Raw genomic sequence first — 19,988 nt, forward strand, 5'->3', positions numbered from 1 at the left:
GCCTGGTACTGACCTAAGCATTGTATGGGAACACTACAGTTTTTACTTTCGGCCAAATTTGGGAGATAAGACTTGCCACCGCAGGGATTCAGAGGAAGAGCTATGGGAGTTTATAGGACATATAATCAGAAGTAGAAGGTATAATATAAAAATAGCTCAAAAATAGCAACTATAGTGTATGTTCTCAAATTAACACATTTTTGATTGCCTGCCCAGCATAAGACTCCTTCTCTGGACCTAGAGTCATTCTAGTGCTTGGTCAGCTGCCAATAGGAGTCTGTCTTTCAAACATAGAACAAAGAAACAAAGACACTGAGGTAGAATGGCAGAAATGAGTTCATAGAAATATCACATGGAGTCAGGGCAATGGAAGCTGTCTTTGGTAAATTTGCTGCTGAGAAACACAGAACATTACAAGTTTCTCAAGTCTCATCTCCATGTTTCATGTGATTTAACTCTGCTTTGTTCCTGTTTAAAGATTCTGTGCCCGGGGCGCCTGGGTGGCTCAGTCGGTTAAGCGTCCGACTTCAGCCAGGTCACGATCTCGCGGTCCGTGAGTTCGAGCCCCGCGTCAGGCTCTGGGCTGATGGCTCAGAGCCTGGAGCCTGCTTCCGATTCTGTGTCTCCCTCTCTCTCTGCCCCTCCCCTGTTCATGCTCTGTCTCTCTCTGTCTCAAAAATAAATAAAAACGTTAAAAAAAATTTAAAAAAGATTCTGTGCCCTTTCAATAGACTCTCCTTTATTTGGACTAGCTTGAGTTGGTTTCTACTCCTTGAAGTCAGAATCTTGACGAAGATATTATGATCAAATGGTGAGTCTAGATTGATTGGTACCTTAAGTGAATCGGAATGAACTAGGGGCACCTAGTGGCTAGTCGGTTAAGCATCCAATTTCAGCTCAGGTCATGATCTTGTAGTTCATGAGTTTGAGCCCTGCATCAGGCTCTTTGGGATTCTCTCTTTCTCTCCCTCTCTCTCTCTGCCCCTTACCCACGTGTGCTCCCTCTCTTTCTCAAAAAATAAATAGATAAACTTATAAAAAGATAAATGAACTGCTCATGAGGTTAAATGGGATGCAGATTTTGGAATTCCCTGATGCCAGTCATGTTTTCTATACTGGGAACAATAAAAGAAAGTTTCTGAGCAAGATGGTGGTGACATGATGAGAGCTATATACTTGAAAAATTAACTCAGCTTCAGTGTGCAGAATGGATTGAGGGAAGGGTCACGTAGACAAATTAAGAGACTAATTAGGCGATGTGAGTGTGAAGCAAAATGATGACAGTGGGAATGAAAAATAATTTGTGTAAGTAGAATCGTCTCCGTGAGGCAACTGCTGGGATAGCACAGTTAAAAACGGAGGAATAAAGAATATTTTAGAGCATCTCTGCTTAAATGACTTCCAGAAAAGGAGAGACTTAGGGCTGTAGATTTAGGAATTAATTTTTTGAAGGTAGTATTTTGAATCATGGGATGAGATCAATAAGTGATGTAGGGTAGAGAGCTATGGGGATAGATGCTTAACAGCACAACCTGCAACCTTGAGGAATGGCTTTTTAGATAAGGACAAGAATGAGAAAATTGATTAGTAAAAAAGAGATTTCCAAAAGGAACAAGATTTAATGACATAAGGTTTATATAAGATAATTTCAGTGTATTTTGCAGCAAGGTTAAGAAGATGAGAAAAGACCAAAGGACTAGGATAAATGAATCATTGGTGAAGTTATATGAATACAATTTCAAATTAAGTGAGTGATGGTGAAGGAAAGACTATTTTTTAAAATATATTTGATAGTAGTAAAGTTTTATGTACTGCTTGGAGGGGTAGTAAGTTCAAGAAGAGATTTAGGAGATGGACAGCCAGGCTCTTTCCATAATTTGGCTATTGCTGATAATGCTGCTATAAACATTGGGGTGCATGTACCCCTTCGAATGAGTATTTTTGTATCTTTTGGGTAAATACCTCGTAGTGCAGTTGCTGGATCATAGGGTATTTCTATTTTTAACTTTCTGAGAAACATGCATACTGTTTTCCAAAGTAGCTGCACCAGTTTGCATTCCCAGCAACAGTGTTAAGAGTGTTCCCCTTTCCCCACATCCTTACCCGATGGAAGACATACATATATACATATATACATATATATATGTGTATATATACATATATATATATATATATATATATATATATATATATATATATCCATCCACACACACATACACAAATACCCATATAATTTCACTCATGTGGAATTTAAGAAACAATAAAAATGAACATAGGGAAAGAAAAAGAGAGGCAAATCAAGAAACTCTTTCAACCATAGAGAACAAACTGATGGTTACAAGAGGGTAGGTGGGTGGGGGAATGGGTTAAATAGGTGATGAGAATTAAGGAGGGCACCTGTGATAAGAAGCTGGTATTGTATGTAATGTTGAATCACTAAATTGTACATCTGAAACTAATATTGCACTTTATGTTAACTAGCTGGAATTTCAATTAAAAATTGGCAGAAAAAAGATTTAGGAGAGTGAAACTGGATTGCACAGTAAGCGTGGAAGGCTGAATATTCAAAAGCATGGTGAAAATAATCTTAATGCATAATGATTGTGAAGATGATAGGAAGGCTGAAAGTAGTGCACAAGTATCAGAATGAATCTTGTAGACTGAAGGTAAATAAAAGACCAATTGAAAATTCAGATATTTTAAGGCAAGCAAATAGGAAGAATAAACAATATTGGATGGCCTCAGAAAATAGTAAATAATATTTTCTGCTGAAAGGAATTGGGACCTTAAAGATAGCAGAAGAGGAAATCAATTGGCTAGTAATAAACCATTGATGAGTTAGCAAGAGTTTTCAGTAAGACCAATTTATCTAGTTTCATGACATTTTCTATTAATTTGAAGGAAATAAGGAAAATACTAAATTGAAAGAGTAGACAGAGAATCCTGAGTTCTTGAAGTATAGAACAACTTCTTCTAACAATATGGTTAGCCATATATTCTGAAAAATACTGTCATTATAGAACATGTAGATGCATATAAAACATGTAGACTATCAAATTAATAGCTAAGCTTAAGCAAATTGAGAAACATAACCAAAAGAGTAAGCAGATATGAAATCTGTGGTTACTCTGGGACATTTGCTTTTACTGGGAAATAGAGTTGGGTTTTAAAGCCTCTGTGGTAAAGTTAATACAATATCTAGTGTTCTTACAAAGTGACAAGTTTGTATTTTGACCCATATATAAAGAACGAACCCACAAAGAACTATAGTGTCAATGAAGGAGGGATAGAAATCTGACCTGTGAGCAAAAGAAGATGACAAGATGACTTGTCAATTTTGGACACATTCAAGATGAGAAGCCAAGAAAACTCTCTGAGAATATAAGCATAGGCTTTCCTTACATTAATTGCGATCTCAATATACTCTAATTTCAAGGTCCAGAAAATTCTAAACAGAAAAATTGAGGAAGACTTGGGGTTACAAAACAGGAAGACGTGACAGAAACAAATCCAAGTAATCTCCCTTTAAAAATCCTAATATGAGCACATAATAAAGTTTAGCAAATACATAAAGAATAAAGCCCCCGTGAGTGAGAGTGAACAAAATTAATAAACAACATATTTAAATATCTAAGAACTCTTGATATTGGAATTACTTAATATAGAAAATAAAATAAATGTATTGAAATGGCCTGAACAGTTAAAATATAGATTTAAAAACTATAACCACTAACAAAAAAATGGAATAAGAAACTATAAAAAAATTATCAGACCAATTGTAAAAGAATGACAAGAACAACAAGAAAAAGCAACAAAAGATTTGGAAATTAAAGAGATTATCATCAAATTTTAGAATGTAATTAATTGATTGGTCAAATAGAAAATGGCATTAAAAAAAGAATCCATGAAGTTCTGTGATCATTTGGCAGGGTAAACCTCTAATATTCTAATTGTTCCAAATATGATATGAATAAACCCTGGACTAATGCAAGAAACAAACAAACAAACAAACTACCTGTGGACTCCAGAGAGTGAACAAAAGCAGGCAGATTTTGGCAGGAAGTTGGAACTTGAAAAAACACCATGGCATAGGTGAGTCCCATTCTTGTGGATTTTGGCCTGAGTGTGGGCCTTGTTCACAGTGCAGGGAAAGACAGCTGAAGCTGTAATAAAAAGCCCATTGCCTATGCTAGTCAATGAGAAGAGACTCCTGGAAAGGAGAGAATGTAGTGTTCTGTGTATAATCCTTACCTAAGTCTCTACCTGATCTATAAACAGCACATGCAAGCATCCTAGCTAAAGGTTAAAAAAAGAAAGTCATCCTGAGAACTGGGTTGCTACCCATTTCATGAATTTGAATGAACTCATGAAATTGAAATTGAAAGCAGAAATAGAGAAATTAAATAAAACCAAAAGCTGGTTCTTCAAAAGATTTAAGAGAGAAATCACAAATTATCAAGTGAGAAATGAAAGAGGGATATTATTAAAGATCCTATAGACATTAAAAGGATAATAAGAGAATACTGTAGTTAGGTTTATGCCCATAAATTCAATTTAGATGAAATGGAAAAATTCCTTGAAAGGCACAAACTAGCCGATCTTACTCAAGATTAAATAATGTGAATGGTCTTGTATCTATTAAAAAATCAAATTAATAATTAAAAGTTTTTCAGTAAATTAATCTTCAGGCTCAAATGGCTTCTCTAGAAAATCCTAATGAATATTCAACAAGGAAATATTACTGTTTCTACATTAATGCGTCCAACAATAGGAAAGGAAAGAATACTTTCCACTTCATCTTTTTGAGGCCAAAACCCAAACCAAACAAAAAAAGACTAAAAACCAATGTCCTTCATTAACTTAGGTATAAAAACTTTTTGGAAAATATTAGCAAATCAAATCAAACAATATATAAAAAGGATGCTATATTACAACAAAGAGGGATTTATCCTGATAATTCAAGCCTGATATATACATGTCAAAATTACAATGTCAACATATTAGAGAAGAAAAATGACATGAGATATGAAAATAAAAAATTTAATAATGTATAAGTTTTTCTTAAAATATCTGGTAGAAAATAAAAATTGTAATAATGCATACATTTTTCTTAAAATATCTGGTAGAATTTATTACTAAAGCCATCCATTGATGGCTTGAAATGTCCCTGGGAAGGGTTTTATTTATGGATTCCATTCCCTTAAAATTATGAAACAAATCTAATTTTATATTTTTTTATTTTTTACTGTATCTTTCTTGGAAATTGTCTACTTTATCAACATTTAAAATACATTGGCAGAAAATATTTATACACTGTATATTAGTTTGCTATGGCTGCCATAACGAAGTACCACCCATTGGTGTCTTAAATAAGAGAAATTTATTGTCTCACCGTCTGGGTGCTAGAAATTTAATATCAGTATTATCAATATTGGTTTATTCTGGGAAAGAATCTGTTCCATGCCTCTGCAGTACCCTGCTACTGGCCTCAGTTGTTTCTTCTAAATACCATTCCCTCTGTTTCTTCACATCATTTTCCCTCTAGCAAGTCTTTCCCTCTAGCAAACTTCCCCTTCCTATTAGGACTTCGATAGTATTGTAATAAAGTCAACCCACCCTAATAACCTCATGTGACTAGATTTACAAAGACATTTTTTCCCCAGATCGGGCCACATCCTGTAGTATTGGGGATTGGGATTTCAACAGATAAATCTGGGGGAATACAATTCAGTCCATAACAGTATTACTTTTTTAAATATCTGTAGAATATCTTTAATAATTACTTTTCTTAAATCTGTAAGATGTATGGAGGTATCTCTCTTTTATATTCCTAAGTGGTTTATTCTTTTTACATTTGTATTATTTACATTGCCACAGGATTTTCAATTTCATTTATCTTTTCAGAGAACCATATTTTGGCTTTGTTCCCTCTTTTGGATTATTTGCTTTCTAAATTATTGATTTCTGCTTGTGCCTTATGTGGAATTTGCTTTTCTTTCTCTAAATTCTTGATTTGGTTATTGAGATTTTTACCTTTTGTTCTTTATCAATATGTTCATTTGAAGGCTGTATATTTCCCTTTGAGCAACAGCTTGAGCTTCAGCCCTCAAAATTTTTCTTAAAATTTTACTTTGAAAGATTGTGGAGATAGAGACACATTTAAAAAATAGCTGAAGAAATAGATGTACATGTTTACAAATTGGTAAATATTTATTTGTCCTCTCTGTCTCTCTCATCAGTAAATAGGTATGTAGTTTCTGAACCATTTGAAAATAATTTTAGATATCATGACACTACTCCCCGAAAAAAATTAAAGATATGTCCTCCTAAAAACAAGGATATTTTCCTATTTAACTGAAATATCACTATCACATCCAAGAAATAGTTTTAAAAATTTTTTAATGTTTTATTTATTTTTGAGAGAGAGATACAGAGCATGAGTGAGTAAGGGGCAGAGAGAGAAGGAGACAGAATTTGAAGCAGGCTTCAGGCTCTGAGTTGTCAGCACGGAGCCCAACGAGGGGCTCGAACTCACAAGCCGTGAGACCATGAGCTGAGCTGAAGTAGATACTTAACCAAATGAGCCACCCATGAGCCCCAAGAAATAATTTCATTTATCTATATTCTTTATTTAATAATATTGTCAAATGTAATATTCATTTTAAAGATTTGTATTCATCCAATAATATTTATTATAATAAATATTTAAATCTAATATGCAATCTGGTTTCACATACCTACATACATTAGAAAATGGTATAATTTGATTTAAATTATTTCCTAATTCTTCCTTGACAAGATTTCTTTGACCCAATTGATTATTTAGAACTGCATTGCTTTGTTTTGTGTGAAGATTTTAAAATTATCTAACTTAGCACTTGGTCAGAGAACCTTTGCAGGATCATTTCAACACATTAGTTCTTGAGACTTGATTTTGGTGAGGCGTATACTTAGATCTGATAAATATTTAATGTTCGCTTGAGAATTTTGTTTGCAAGAAGTTCTGTTCTGCAGGGGATTGTTCTGTAGTGAATTTTGTTTTGAGGTTGTTACCAGCAGAGTTCTATATAATGTTGATTAGGTGAAGTTTGTTAATAGCACTATTCAAAATTTATATATTTATTACTATTTGTATTTTGTCCTATCAATTATAGAGAAACATGAGTTAAAATACCTTGTCTAATTGTGGAATTTTTTAATATCTTTTTTTAGTTCTGTTTTTTTTTTACTTTGTTTTGAGGCTTTACTTTTAGGTTTATACAAATTTATGGATATTATATATGCTTGCTGAATTAAACTTTATATCATTATAAAATTTATTTTTAAAATACCTACTAGCACCTTTTTACTTGAAAGCTTTTTCACTGATATTAATATACCTATACCAGCTTCCATTTTGTTAGTTTATGCATTGTATGTTTTCCTCTTTTTATTCTCAAATTTTAAATCCATATATTTTGTATGTCTCCTGAAACTATTTTTCACTAAATGTTAATAAGTTCTTATTAATATTATGTTTGTGTTTAATTAGAATATACACAATTTTACATTTAATAGAATAACTGATATTTTGAAATCTAAATTTGCCATGGTACTATTTTAAAAAATTTTTCCCACCTGTGCTATGTTCTTTTTTCTCAACTTGCCTTACTTATTTTGAATTATTTTTATCATTCAATTTTCTTTGAGTAGACAAGTAATTGTATCTTTTTTCACCATAGTGGAAATTACAATATGCATTCTTGAATTATCAAATTCAGTTAGTACTTTTTATCTCTTCCTGGACAAGTATAGAATCTTAAACATGCTTAATATATTTAGTCCTCTTGAACTTGCAACTTACAAATTATTAAGAAGTTTTTAACCTTATTAATACTTTTGGAAATGCAGATTAAAACTATGATATGATGACTCTACACACTTACAAATTTGACCAAAATTAGAAAGTCTTATAGAGCTTGTGGAGTAATTAAAACTTTCACATCTTTCTAGGTTGGTGTGCAAATCAGTACAGTTCCTTTCTATGAGTCTGCTATTATGTAGAACATTTGAAGATATGCATACTCTGTGTTTTAACAATTTAACATGTGGATATATATCTTTAGAACAGTGAACACAAGTACTCACAAAGGTAATCTTTGGAATATTACAATACAGACAACTACCCAAATGACCATCAACATTACATTGAATAAATAATTTGTGATTTATTCATATAATGGAATATTGTATAGAAATGAACAATAGTGATCTAGACCTACATAAAGCAAGATTGATGAATATTTCAGGCATATATATATAACTGAAGAAACAAGACCTAAACACATAAAGTAGATTTCCATTTATATAAAGTTCAAAAATAGGCAAAGCATTTTGTTAACCAGAAAACTTCCTTTTAGGGATTTTTTTTAATGTTTACTTATTTTTGAGAGAGAGACAGAGCATGAACCGGGGGTGGGGCAGAGAGACAGGGAGAATCCAAAGCAAGCTCCAGGCCCTGAGCTGTCAACAGAGTCAGATGCAGGGCTCGAACCCACAAACTGTGAGATCATGACCTGAGCCGAAGTTGGACACTTAATGGACTGAGGCACCCAGGAGCCTCGAAAGTTTTCTTTTTAATGTGAGATGGAATATGAACAGTTTTGTCGAGCCCTCTTAAACTATGGAAAGAAAGTCAACACTTCTTCACGTGGTTCCTATTTCCAGAGAATCTGGCAAATACAGTTTGTATATTCTCAGCCCTAGAGTCACAGAGCAGAGTATATACATGTTGCTTTTCAGTATATTTTATTGTTGTTTAATGTTTTCAGATGATTATATTTCCCAGTCTTGCAGAGATGCAGGCTATCTATAAAAACTCCACCTCTGACCATTTATAATAAATGAATCTCTCCTAAGCAGATTTTAACTTTAAAATATTTAGAAGTACCTCTGTGGCCAAAAAACTGTGTTCTTTACTGGGCAAAAAGGATTGTTAAGATAAGATGTTGATTTAAGATGACATTTAAAATTTTTGTTCATTCTCCTAAATTAAAAAAAAATGCTACTTTATAGAAAAATTTTGAAATCTATCACCCTGAGTCTAAAATATGAATACTTTTAATCAAACATACTTTGATACCAAGCAATGTATCTTTAAAACTAAATGTTTTCTTAATGGTAACATAATTTCCAGACAACATTATCCATGATGAGGGATTGTGACACTTTTTCTCACTTTCATTGCTCAAGCATTGACACTTATTCTTTATTGATCCCTGTGTTCTTATCATTGAGGTTGCTTCCTTTTAGGAATATACAATAGGAATTATAATTGTGAATTTATTTTGCATGAGATCACATAAAATTCTACATGTAAATTCATTTAATTAATGAAGGAACTTCTTGATTTTTTTTATAAATCGGAACTTGAAATCACTTAGAAATACCAATTCATTTAAGAGTTGAGTGTTAATTAAATTCACTGTTTTTAGCAGTAGGTAATACAAAGGCATAGGACATGTGGTAATTCTGTAAAAAATTAAAATGGTATATAGATTGCATTGAAAAGGTATTAATAAATTGCTGTCTTGGTACAATAAAGAGGGGGATTTTCCCCACGTGTGAGAAAAAGACTTGTAGATCCATTAGTGTGATTGAGGTGGCTGTGAACTTGGAGCACGCCAGACACTTCACTTAGAAATTGTCATAAAATATGGACCCAGGAAGAATGTTCAGAGAGTTCTAATTTTATTGAAGTCACATAGCAGACAATGAAAAAGCAGGCAGGGGTGGGGGGGGGAACCATACCCTAAGGCGATTTGCTACTACAGATATTTTTCCATTTGCCAGTATGGAAATTTATTTTATTCATTAATATTTATCTTTGAAGCATGTGTATAAGATATTACTTCAGCTTTTAAAATTTTAGTTAGCATGCTGTGAATAAAATACTTGCCCTATCTTCAATTTTATCCTGTACTGTATCTCTAATAGGATAACTAGTTAGAATTTTTTTAACTCCAGGCTCGCTTTTGTAGTATTATTTAAAATCCCTTCAAAGTCACTTCATAGTTTCCAACTCTTTCATATTATAAGCAAACGTTATCCTGTTCTTTCTGTTTGCCTCTTACACTTAAGAAGAACATGAGTTATCCATATTTTAATAATCTCCTCTCTTAAGCAATTTTATATACAAGAGTGACTTTAACTTAATAACCTTAAAATGATACTACCAAATGGAAAAATTAAGAGACTCTTTAGAGTGATTAATATCTAGTTACAGGTAAAAATAATGATATTTTAACCTTACTGGAATGTCTGATTTTTTAAGCCTGAAGTTTTAATTATAAAAATATTATTATGATAGAAACATTTTTTAGAAAGATGAAGCATTTCAGGTTATGAACATTTTTATGTTCTGTTTTCTCATTGGAAGTTCATAAGTTAACAATTATATTGTTTTGGTTGCTTCCAACTGTGTAATATTTTTTCCTTTCCATACTTAAAAAAAATAGCTAAGCTCAGGTTTGTTAAATAGTTTTTCTGATGACAATGAGGAAAATAGAAGTCCCAGTAATTATGCATTCCCATGTTCACTGGCAGCATTACTTACAATAGCTAAGATATAGAAACAAGCTAAGTGTCCGTCAACGGATGAATGAATAAAGATATGTGTGTGTGTGTATACATATATATATATGTATATATGTATATACAGTTTATATAAAGCAGTTTTTCTGCTTTTCTTTATGAAATGAATTAGGAGATCTTTGCTCGAATGACGTTAGAGGTCTGTCCTTGCAAAAAGGTGATGCTGAAATTCATAAGATCTTTAATGCAAATGTGGAATTATCCTATATGTCTGTGGTAACTGTTAACAAACCTTAAATTTACTGGTTTTAAAAGGGGGAGAATATGAGAAGTGGGCGAGAACCTAGGAATATAGGGAAAACTATGCAACATCTGTGAGTGAAGAGAAAGAAACGTGCTGTGTGGGAGTAGCTCCAAGATAAATTAAGATGCTGTTGGAGAAGGAAGGAAATAATGAGCGAGCTTCATTTATGAACTTTATTATTTTTGGTAACTATGTAGCTTTTTCAAATGTTCAATCTTGAATATTTTTCTCTAGGTACTATAATATAAACCTGTGGAAAACTTCAAACATTTGGCATAGATATAGAAGACAGGGCAGAATCTGCTGCAAGAGAGACATAGGGAGTGGTGTGGGCTCATGGTCACTCATTCAAAGATAGTGCCAAAACCAAAGGTGAATATTTCAGGTATATGGAAAGGCAGAGAAAGGGGCATAGGTTTTTAGTGGAAGATAATATACAAATAGGTGGATTTTGAGTTCAGCTGAGAGATTAAAAGAAAAGATACTACAATTGACCCTTGAACAACATAGATTTGAACTGGATGGGTCCGCTTATACGTGGATTTTTTAAAAAATAAATACAGTACTGTACTGTGAAAGTGTTTTCTCTTCCTTTTGATTTTCTTAATATTTTCTTTTTTCTAGCTCACTATATTGTAAGAATGTAGTATATAATACATAAGATATACAAAATATGTGTTAATTGGTTGTTTGTGCTATCTGTAAGGCTTCCAGTCAACAATAGTATTAATATTTAAGTTTTGGAGGAACAAAAAGTTATATATGGAGTTTTGACTGAATAGGGGGTCACTCCCCCTACCCTTTGCATTTTTTAAGGATCAACTGTAGTTTGTCGGTTACAATGAAACATGCTTCAAAAACTTCTAACTGAAAACTTCAGTTTGCCTTCCATATTATCAGGAATAATGACAATAGCTACTCTTTATTTTTTTATCACTCTAAAATCCTATGCTAAATGGATAAAATTTGCTTGCTGTAATGATGCCTATTTACACTTATCCAACATACCAATAACTTTGACCTATAACTTGTCCAAGTACTTGGAGGTTTGTGTTTGCTCTTAAATTCCCTCCTTTTGGGTCAGTGTTGAGACTATGATCTTTTTTTTTTTCTCCCCTAATGGTCTTTGTCATGACAGTTCATCCACATACTGCACATCACTTCATTTTCATGCACTTGTGTGGAATCTACATAGCATTGGTCACGCCTGAACTCTCGAAATAATCAGGGTTACACTAACTTGAAACTTTATGTGGTGTACCCCCTTAGTTGCCTGTAGACCTTGCCAAAAGTTCAGATGCATATCATCCATTATTTTGTAATGGAATGTGTAATTCTAGGGAGATTTATATCAAAAAGAATATGGGTAGGTGTTTTTCTCTTTTCATCTTCCCTTTTCCCAAGCATGATAATGCTACACATATTTATATGCAAATTCTGAATCATTAGAAAACACTTTTGTGAACTGTATACACTAACATCTAACCTTTACTTAGGAGAATAACTATGAGTGTAGATAAGGAAACTAATCCTGATAATAGAAATTTTAAAATGAAATTTTAAGTAGTATTTAAATAGTTGAACCTGATCACAAGTAGTTAGAAAGTACTCTGTTAATTTGGACTAGTATTTTTTTTTATGCTTCTTAAAGTACATTTTACCTTCTCTTTTGAATTTTTTATCAGTGAGTCATCTGTTAAATTCTTGAATTCTTGCCATAGAAATCTCATGGGAGTCTGTAGAAACACTATGAAGAGAGACAAATTATTTTATAGTAAAAAATGAAGAGTTCAATGTATACGTTTGTTTCCATGAACTAACAGAGAATGGCTTCTTGATAAGCTGTAATGTGGTATAATGACCCCTCAGATTATATGTATGTATGTGTATGTGTGTGTTGAGAGTGGAGGGTGGAGAGAGTTGGGAGCAACAACTTCAGCATCCAGTTCTATATAACCATTCCCACTGAGATTTTCAGAGGCTTCGGTATTACATGAATTTACTTCAAGAAGCTCAGTAATGTTTGTTTCCCAGACTTATGGGCGTGGAATCATCAGTGGCATTTTACTCTGATTTCAAAATTATAAAATACAGCAACAATCTCAATGATACTCTTCTCTTTATAAGTGCAATCCTCATCCTTTTTTCCTAGATTCTCTTTCTATTAATTTCTTTTGTATTAATTTTTATTTCAAGTTTGAAAATACTTAATATAACCGTTTTTAATAGAAATTTTTATCATCTAGATCAATAGCACATGACTGAGCCGAACTAAACCAAACAATAAAGGAAATCAGATGAATGAGCATTTGCTAATATTTGCTTGTCATGATCGCTAGTTCAGTTAAAGTCTGTAACACATTTATACTTGTATTAATGAATATAAATGACATAATTAACAAGCTGCATATTATTTTAGAATGTTTATAAATCAAGTACCTGTTATCTTAAAAGGCTATATTCTTTATTTTGTAACACCATTGTATTTAAATATCCCTTTCTAATATACTTGCTGTAGACTAGACCTCTAAGGCAGGCAGACAGAACAAGGGGGATGAAATTAAGGAGAAATGCAAAGTCAGAGAATTTTAAAAGTAAAAATTATAAAGGAAGACTGGAACAAGCAAGAAAATAAGTTAAAAGAGGGAAGAAATATTCCTTGGGGAAAATGTGAAAGCTATGGCAATCATCAATTCTAATTATGTTACTCTGAGAATGTGTGAAGCACACATGCCATCTGTCACTCTGCTCAGACTATCACATCAGTGATCTGATAGGTACTGCTGTTTCCCCAGAGGGGATTCTTTTACCAATCCGTGAGGAAAGAATATGGTGGGTTATTCCAAGAAAAAGAGTGGATATATGGGGCAATGCTACATCTATCAGTGGAACATGTGGTCTCTAGCATCTCAGATGTTTGTGATTGCTCTGTAAGGAGCAAGTAGAATTTGATTATGTCCCATGCACTAGCTGCTAGTTTGAGTTCAGGCAAATAATGCCATTGAAGGGATGGGTATATATTATTGTATTTACTTATATATAATTCATTTTATTATATATAAAAATATATAATTTTGAACATTATAACCAAGAATGACTTTGCTAAACCTGATTCCTAAATTTGTGACTAAGCAAGTGTTGTTTGTATTATAAATTATAATGACAGTAATTGATAATTGGCACACATTGTCTTAATAATAAAACTTTTTTTGTGTATTTATTTTGAGAGAGTGCACATTTGTGTGCATGCATGAGCAGGGGAGGGGCAGAGAGCGAAGGAGCAAGAGAGAGGGAGAGAGAGGGAGAGAGAGAGAGAGAGAGAGAGAGAGAATGAATCCCAAGCAGGCTCCGAGCTATCAGCATAGAGCCCAATGTGGGGCTTGAACTCATAAACCATGAGATCATGAAATGAGTGGAGATCAAGAGTCAGATGCTTAACTGACTGAGCCACCCAGTTGCCCCAATAATGAAACGTTTTAATGAACGAACTAGGTCCCCATGTTTTGATTAATATACTCTGAGGAGGTTCTTAATATTTACAGTACAACAGTATAAAAAAACATTTTGACTTACATAGTATGTGATAGGCATGAAAGAATGCTTTTTTATTTTCATATTTTCATCTTAGTCTGTATTTATTTAATGTTCATTTATTTTTAAATGAGAGAGAGACAGAGTGTGAGTGTGGAAAAGGCAGAGAGAGAGGGAAACAGAATCTGAAGCAGGCTCCAGTCTCTGAGCTGTCAGCACAGAGCCCTATGTGGGCCTTGAACTCACCAACTGGTAGATCATGACCTGAGCCAAAGTCCGATACTTAACCGACTGAGCCACCCAGGCACCCCTTATATATTTTGTTTTCTAGTCATCTGAAATTGCTTTTTAATAAGATGTTTCTATTGCTTGTCTCTTACTTCCCAATAATTTTTTTAAAAAGGACATCACATACAGTAGGGTCCTCCTATTAAAAAAAAGGAGGATAAAAGCCTTTAACTAGAATGTCTGACCCATAAAACTACACCTTAACTTTCTGCCAAAGACAATTTAACCGCTAAGTCCGCACCAAGCAGAGATTTTCTAAACACCACTATAGTCACAAAGTTTTGGCCTTTTATTTTTGCAACTGCTCCATGAGTGTACATCTGATTTCCTTATGGGAAGTATAAGCACTGTCAGGGAAAGGGTCATCACAATCTCATTGTTCTATATTTCATTTTTCCCCCATGCTTTCTCATTTAGCCTTTAATACATGTGTGCATCCCAAGTAACTTTTTAATGTTCTGTATTTGCTGTTGCTCATTTGGTGCATACATGTACTTGTGTTTATGTATGTAACATGCATACATACATAAATTCTAAACTCTAAACTACTTTTAATAGATAATATTTTAATATATTTGGGTTTCTTTTTTCCACACTCCCTATACCTATTACTTTCCCCCTACTATTAATTTGGCAGTGTTAACTTTCCCTAAGCTCCATTATGAGTTTAAAATTGATAGAGTTTAAGAAAAAGAAGGCAATGGCAAAATTTATATTAAAGAGCCTGGTTGTGAAAGATAAATACAAGTCTGTAAGTCCAAGATCCAAATAGTTCTGAAACTAATTTTTTTTTTTTTTTTGGCGGCCAAACTTGACTTAATTTAACTTATTTAAGGCTTCAAAATTTGACTAGAATGACAGTGGTGTATTTTTAGTCTGTACTTATGCTTCTCACTCTGAATACCCATACAGATTCCTATAACATTATTAGTGTGTTGGATTTTGGGATGCCACTCCAGATTCTTCTGGGGTGCTGTTTAATATGCGGCAAATGCATTTTATTACCTTTTTAGCATTTAGAAAATTCTAATATTTGAAAACTCATTTGATCCCGAGAAGTTCAAGTACCGGGCAGTGGACTGAAAAAAATCTGGTGAGAAACATCAGCAATATATTTTTAAACTGAGTATTTAATTGAATTGATTTTAATGCCTCAGTGGTTTCAAGTCAGAACTATTACATCTTCTTTTTTTTACATTCCTTTTTCTCCCCCTTTCATTTCATAATAGGCAACATCTCAGCACAGAGTGTAGAGAAATCTCTTGCCTAGTGGAGGAAAAGGAGATGGGGTAGAACCTTCATTCTCTAGAGAACAAATTATTTTCTCATTATTTATCCTTTTCTTCCCATATCCCACCTTTTTATATTTTATTATGGAAAGAATGTCTGCAAAAATAGCACAGCATCAGATTTGATGATGTTGTAATGTACTGCAGTTTGTATTACAAAAATTAAAATAGTGTAAGATAAAAATATATTTAATATACAGTTTGATCAAATTAAATTCAACAGATGTTTTCAAGCACCTATGGAATTTTCCTTCAAAAAAGTGCGTGTGTCTGCATGAAATTTTGCACACATTAAAAAATTTGTTTCACCGAATCCCTACAAGTAATCTATAAAGAACCTTGGTCCTTAAATGTCCCTGTTATCATGCAAAGGATTGGTGCAGCTTCTGTACCATGGTTCGGATCATTGAAATACTCCAAGTCTAATGAGGATACAGACAATTAGGCAAATTACTACAGTGCAGTAGAATAATTCTTCTAATCAACATAAATTCAAAACGATTTTGTACCACAAAGGAAGGAATAACTGGTATTTTACAAGGAAGTTTTCCTGGAGATCACATTTTAGTGAACAATCACAGAGGAATATTGTAAAGAGATGTGAGGGAAGAAGTCTCGAAGAGGCTAGAGAATAGCTGAACTAAATAACATTGTGTACTGTCTCTAAACACCATGTTCTAAATTCCCTGATTATATTTGCAGAAACAAAACAACAAAATTTTAGTTTCTGAGTCTGATTCTTGGGGATTCGTTCAGTAAATATTGGCTGAATATATTTCCTATTCTCTGCTAGGTCTTAAAATATGGAGCAAAGTGACACAATGTTTTTTGTTAAGGAGCTCACTGTCCCATCAGATAAGCAAATAAACAAGCAATTGTAGTATTACTTACAGGAAGTGGGTACTGTGGTAACATTTTGGCTAATGAGCAGTGGTAAGCCATCTCCTAAGATTCCACTGAAATAGCCTTGGAGGAAGATACACAAATCAGGGCAACAGTGCTATAAACTAAAGAGAAGAACTAAGTTGGTATCTGGAGAGATTTACAGACTCACCTGTACTATACCTGTTCCACCTTCTGACCTAGAACGTTCCAAATTGCTGTCCCTAAATCTGGAACTCAAGGATTGTTGTCAAGCAGAATTACATTGGAATTCTCTGACCTGACTAGAATCAGACTCATTCCTTACAAATCTCTCTTTCTGGCATTTTCTTGTTCTATACTGGTTTCAAGACTGCAACTCCTAAGAGTCAGTACCTCTCAGTCAGTGTTCTTAGTGGCAAGCAAGAGAAATGAATTCTCTTGTCTTAGGCAAATAATTTATTATTAAAAGCATCATGTATAGAATTTCCTAGATGGCTGAGAAACGTATCGAGGAGGTAACAGTGCTCCAAACCACACTTCCAAACTGTTATTGTTGCCACTAAGCACTGGAAACTGCAGCTTGTACCCCTGACAGTAATGAGATAGGGCAGTGGATACCATGACTAGCACTGTAACCCACACGGAAACCCACAGGACAGCCGAAAAGTGTTGTTTTTGGTCCAGTTCTCTCTTTAACATGGCAGAAGCAACTTTTCCAGAGTCCATATTAAGTGCATATCAGTGATGAGTCCTTAGACACAGACCTGCCCCCTACCTACAAAAGAGGCTGAGTGAGGTAGTCAGAGTCTAGTCTAGTTTGTAAGACCATTTGGTCTTATAAACATTGTGGATTGGTTAATGCAGGTGATGCAAGAGCTGAGTAGCCAAATGGAGGATAATGAAGACTATCCAGAGATTAGCAATAAACACTCCTGGGGCTAGAGGAGAAATGGGTGTTACCAGAACCCAGGAGAGGGAGATCTGGTTGGAACCAAAAATAAATTGAGGAATGTTTAGAGAATGTTGGGGCCATGTGGGAGAAAGTATCCCAGGAAATAGAGTCATGGAGGTCATGTGACACAGATGCTGCCTAAGACAGAATAAGAGAGAGAATACCCTGGCTATCTTTTTCATTTCTCCTGTGTTCCAAACACCCATCCCTGCCTTCCATTGATCTGACCTCTCCAGAAGTCTCTTGTGGCTTCCTCTGATACAGAGCTGAGCAGGGAAGGGGAGGAAATGGGTTTGAGAGAAAGTAGGCAAGTCATCTGAATATAGAGAAAACAAGGCGCTGGAACTGTCAACTTCAGCAGAAGTTATGAGCTCTGCCTCTCACCAGGATGCAAAAGATAGGGAACTCCCATTTGAAAGAAGAGTTTTAGGTTGCATACAATTAATAAAGAATAGTGTATATTCACTGCACAAACCACCAAGAACGGAAATAAGTATTAATGCAATGGTAACACCTCCTAGGAGAAGTGAACATAGGGAGAACCTTGTCGCAAAAAGTCAAGAGGAATACTTGGAGCAGTGTGTTTGGGATATGCAGTCCTCAGTTCATACAGAGAGGAATTATAAACTGTATCTGACTCACTAGCTTGCTTTAAAAATTTCACAGTCAGAAGTTGTTTATCAAGCATTATGCTTCCTCTCAAGGATTCAGAGTGGGGCCTGCCAAGGCCGAAGTCTACAACGAGGGGGCCAGTGAATCCTCATCTTCTTGCTGTCATTCTCTGCACCTCATTGCAGGAGTTATAAAGGTAAAAACAATCATGATTCTGTAGTACTTGTGAAAATAAGCATTTCCTCTCATTTCCCCAGAGGATTCAAAGGAAGAACAAATCTCTGAATCAGATTATTTTTTACCAAAACAAAACAAAAAAAGTTCTAGCCATTGCCAAGTCCTAATATCACTTTTAGTTACTGAAGCTCTTTCTGCCTTTGTAGCTGTTATCACAACTTTCTTCTTGAAAACTTTACTCCAGATATGATGCCCTAGATATTTATTATCTATTCCTCTTATTTTCTGATCTTTTTCCCCCTCTGAGCCCTAATTCTTAGTGTTTTTCAGATTTATTTTTTCTGTTCATTTCCCATCTCATGTGGCATACAGTTGTTGAAAGATATAATTTACTATCATTTTTAATGTTTACAAATATTCATGTGACTTCCAAATATGCATACCCAATTTTTCAACTGCTATTCTAATGTCTATATTCACAAGAACGTGTTTAACATCGCTAATTCTGTCCCAAATTAAACACATCTTATCTAAAACTGATTTGTTCTAAAACTGATTTGATCCATTTGTTCCTTAATTCACTTGGGGACCTTCCAGTCTATTTTCATTTGTTCCTCCATTCAGTTGGGGATCTTCCAGTCTATCAACCTTGAATCCTCCTTGTCTCTCAACCCAAATCCAATCATTTGTCAACTCCTACCCCTTAATCTTCTTCAAACATATATTTTCCTATCCAATTCTAGTTCAGGCCTTTATCATCTGTTACTTGATAATTGTTGCAAACAACTAACTGGGTTCCCTGCCTCTGGGCTCATTTTACTCAAATATGTTTACACCATTGCCAAAAATCAATATAAAATATTTGCATTCACACTTTTTTTTCCCTTAAAACCCTTCAATAGCTACTTATAACATACCAGGTCAAAACCCCATCACTCAAATTCCTCAGTTACCGTAACTCTCCACTTCATCCCCTGGCATTTTCTGTTTTACACCTCTTCTATCATTCTAAAATTCGGTCTACTCCTTTTCCTGCACCATGTAGTTCTTTCACTGGGGAAAGAATATTCCTATTACATTTCTATAGACTATGAGGTATATTCTTTTTCATTCTTCAAGACTCAGTTCAGGATAGGACTTAGTAATCGTATCAGACTAGGTCAAAATTAATTAAAAGCTCCTACTCACAGAACATTAAGCATAATTCTGTGACAGTAGATTGTGGGCTCCTAGAAGGCAAGGCATATCTCATTTATCTTTATGTTTCCAGATCTTATCAGAAACTGGTACATATTGAAATTTTGAATCTGAATACCTACATTTGTATTCTGCTGATATTTACCAGCTAAGTGGCCTTAAGAAATATAACATTTACCCTTTATAATCTCAGTGTATAAGA

General features: G+C 34.0%; 1 long non-coding RNA gene across 1 annotated transcript in view; it reads left to right on the plus strand.

Annotated features, from left to right (window-relative positions):
• The window catches only part of LOC122209987, a 139,432-nt gene that overhangs the window by 28,401 nt on the left and 91,043 nt on the right, over nt 1-19,988 (plus strand). Inside the window, exon 2 of the long non-coding RNA XR_006197866.1 lies at nt 18,505-18,608. This is a non-coding gene — a long non-coding RNA (uncharacterized LOC122209987). The remainder of the gene's footprint in view (nt 1-18,504; nt 18,609-19,988) is intronic.

The sequence above is a fragment of the Panthera leo genome, chromosome A2 (assembly GCF_018350215.1).
Source record: "Panthera leo isolate Ple1 chromosome A2, P.leo_Ple1_pat1.1, whole genome shotgun sequence".
Lineage (NCBI taxonomy): Eukaryota > Metazoa > Chordata > Mammalia > Carnivora > Felidae > Panthera > Panthera leo.